This window comes from Calidris pugnax, unplaced genomic scaffold (assembly GCF_001431845.1).
Source record: "Calidris pugnax isolate Ruff unplaced genomic scaffold, ASM143184v1 scaffold278, whole genome shotgun sequence".
NCBI classification, from domain to species: domain Eukaryota; kingdom Metazoa; phylum Chordata; class Aves; order Charadriiformes; family Scolopacidae; genus Calidris; species Calidris pugnax.
The window spans coordinates 48,271-51,733 of NW_015090988.1; positions in this window are offsets into that span (position 1 = coordinate 48,271).

Genomic DNA, 3,463 nt, shown 5'->3' on the forward strand with positions numbered 1-3,463 from the left:
GCACCCGAGGGAGGCGGGGTTAAAGGGGTTTAACCTTGTTAAGCCAATAGGCACCTGGAGAGGGCGGATTGACAGCAGGTGTAGCCAATCAGCTTCTTCCAAGTGCCCTGCCCCTCCATGCTGGGAGGGCGAATGTTGTCTTGTTGCCAAAAGGACGGGGAGGCGCTAGATCAACCAGCGCTCGACTCACCTCAGAGGAGGCGGTGACTTTCTAGATGGACGTTGATCTCAGCCAATCGGCGCCGGCGTTCCCCGGAGAGGCGGGGAAAAGGGCCTGATCGACAGCTCAGCAAACCTATCAGGTTTGCAAGTACCTCAGCGCGCCTGGAGCCGGTCCGGAGTCACTCCGGTTCGGCCGCGGTGGGAAGGGCACAGAGGGGAGGATGGAAGCGGTTCCTCCCCGGCGGGGTCTGCCCGGGGCTAAGGGGCACGACCGGGTGTCGGGGGTGGCAGGGGAGTGGGCTCTAAGGGGGCCGATGTGGGGCCGGGCTTGGATGGGGCCTCGGGTTGAGGCTGGATGAGACCCCAGGCTGGGCCTGGATGGAGCCCTGGGCAGGGCCTGGTTGCAGCGTTGGACTTCAGCCTGGATCTGGCCTTGGCCGTGGGGTTGGGCCTGGATGGGGCCCTGGGCTGGACCTTGATGTGGCCACAACTAGAGTACTGCGTCCAGTTCTGGGCTCCCCAGTTCAAGAGGGACAGGGAACTACTAGAAAGAGTCCAGCGAAGGGCAATAAAGATGATTCAAGGATTGGAGCACCTCCCTTATGAGGAGAGGCTGAGAGAGCTGGGACTCTTTAGTCTGGAGAAGAGAAGGCTGGGGGGAGACCTTATCAATGCCTACAAGTATCTCAAGGGTGGGTTGAAGGAGGAGGGAGCCAGACTCTTTTCAGCGGTTCCCAGTGAGAGGACGAGGGGCAACGGGCACAAGTTGGAACAGAAGAGGTTCCACTCAAATATGAGGAGAAACTTCTTCACGGTGAGGGTGACGGAGCCCTGGAACAGGCTGCCCAGGGAGGGTGTGGGGTCCCCTTCCTTGGAGATTTTCAAGACCCGCCTGGATGCTCCTGAGTAACATGCTCTAGCTCTAGGTAATCCTGCTTCAGCAGGGGAGTTGGACTAGATGATCTCTATGGTCCCTTCCAACTCTAAAATTCAGTGAAATTCAGTGAAATTCAGTGGCATTGGGCTTGGGGTAAGGCCTGGATGGGGCCTGGGCTTGGGGCTGGGCTTTGAGCTGGGCCTGGATGGGGCCCTGGGCTGGAGCTGGGGCAAGGCCTGGACAGAAGCTTGTGGCCAAGGCTGGGCTGCCCACCTTGGGCTGGAGCTGGGGCAAGGCCTGGACAGAAGCTTGTGGCCAAGGCTGGGCTGCCCACCTTGGGCTGGAGCTGGGGCAAGGCCTGGACAGAAGCTTGTGGCCAAGGCTGGGCTGCCCACCTTGGGCTGGAGCTCAGCCCCGGCTCTGGCTTTGGGCTGGCTGTGGGTAGCCTGAGCCTGGAACCTGGCCCTGGGTTGTGGTGTGAGCCAGACCTTGGCCCTGGTGTCACCCCGAAACGACTGCCCACCCTCAGAGCTAGCTCTCAACCGAGCCCAGCCAGCCCCTTCAGCCCCAGTGACCCCATCCCAGCCCCCCATGCAGTCCCCAAACCTCCTGCACTCCACCCCCCATCTTGCTCTGCCCCACCTTTTTGCTTCTCAGGCAGTTTAACGCCTGGTTTCACCCCCAGAGGAGAAGCTTGAGGGTCTCCAAAGGGACCTCGAGGTCCCCAGAGTCATGTGCAAGTGAGTAAAAACACCTTAAAAATGTTTAATCTCACCGCCAGGGAGGATGATTTGAAGCCAGTGCTGGGTGAAAGTTGCTGGGGGGGTTGTATAGATGTTGGGGGGGGTCAGGGAGGTGAACTGGGGGCAAACTGGGGCTCCCACCAGTTACCCATGAGCTAAATGTCTCCCACCCCCCCCAAAAAAGCACCCACATTTTGGCTTCTTTAATGACCCCCTGGTAGGATTGTGGGGGAACCCCAAAAACCAAAGGGGTGTTGCACCCTAACACCAGTTAGCGTGCTTCTCCCTACCTCCGTTCCCAGTTTGGGGGCAATTCTCCATTCCCAGTTAGACTGGTTTAATCCTTTCCAGCTATTCCCAGTTTGGAGGGGGGATTTGCGTTCCAGCGTTCCCAGTTTGCGGGTTTATCTCCCTCCCCTAGTCCCAGTTTGGGGGGGGTGCCCACACATCCCCTCCCTCATTCCCAGTTTGAGGGGGGTTCCCCCTCCCCCACTCCCAGTTTGAGGCGAGGGGGGTGGTTCTTACTTACATGTCACACCCCCATCCCCTGTTCCCAGTTTGGGAGCCTCTTTCCCAGTTTGGGGTCTCCCTGCTCAACCCCCATTCCCAGTCCATGTTTGGGGGGGTGTCTCCCTGCCATGGGGGCCCAGTGGGACCCCCCATGTGTCCCCCACTCCTGTGTCACTTGTGGGGTGACTGGGGCTGGGGGGCCTGGGGTGGACACAGAGGGGCACCAGGGGGGTACTGGGAGTCTGGGGAGCAGAACTGGGAGTGCTAGATAGGGACTGGGAGCACTGGGGAGGGACTGGGAGCGCTGGGGAGGCTGGGAGGGTGAACGTACAGGGGCACTGGCAGGGTACTGGGAGCACTAAAGGGGAACTGGGAGGACTGGGACGACTGGGAGAGTGGACACAGCAGGGTGCTAGGAGTGTACTGGGAGTGCTGGGAGGTTATTGGGATTGCTGGGTGTTACTGGGAATACTGCAGGGGGGTTACTGGGAGCACTAGGAGCCCTGGGGCAGAGTTACTGGGAGCACTGGGAAGGTCGACTGGGGGAAACCGGGAGCACTGGGATGTTACTGGAAGCACCTGAGCGGGAGGGGGTCCTGGGAGAGCACTGGGTGTTACTGGGGGTGTTACTGGGAGGGCACTGGGAGCTACTGGAAGCACTAGCTGATGGTGGTGTCCCTGCAGACACCATGTTCCTGGCCAAGGACACTGGGCGCTGGTGGCCCAAGGACAACGTCCTCCCCACGTCCCTCCTGGTGAGCACCCGTGTCACCTCGTGTCCACCCCGTGTCCCCCTCTGTCCTCCCGTGTCTCCTGTGTCCCTGCACATCCCCTGGTGGCCCCACAGTGTCCCTCCGCGTGTCCCCATGGCCCTCCACGTGTGTCCCCACATCCCCACCTCACTCCACATGTCCCCCCCGTGCCACTCCGCACGTGTCCCTGTGTCACTTCGAATGTTCCTGTGTCTGTATGTCCCCCTTGTTCCATCATGTCCCCCACATCACACCATGTGTGTCCCCCATGTCCTCATGTCCCTCTGCGTGTCCCCACAATGTCCTCAGGGCCCTCCATGTGTCCCTCTGCGTGTCCCCTGTGTCCCTCCACGTGTCCCCCGTGTCCCTCCATGTGTCCCACGTCACCCAACATGTCCCTCTGCGTGTCCCCACACCCC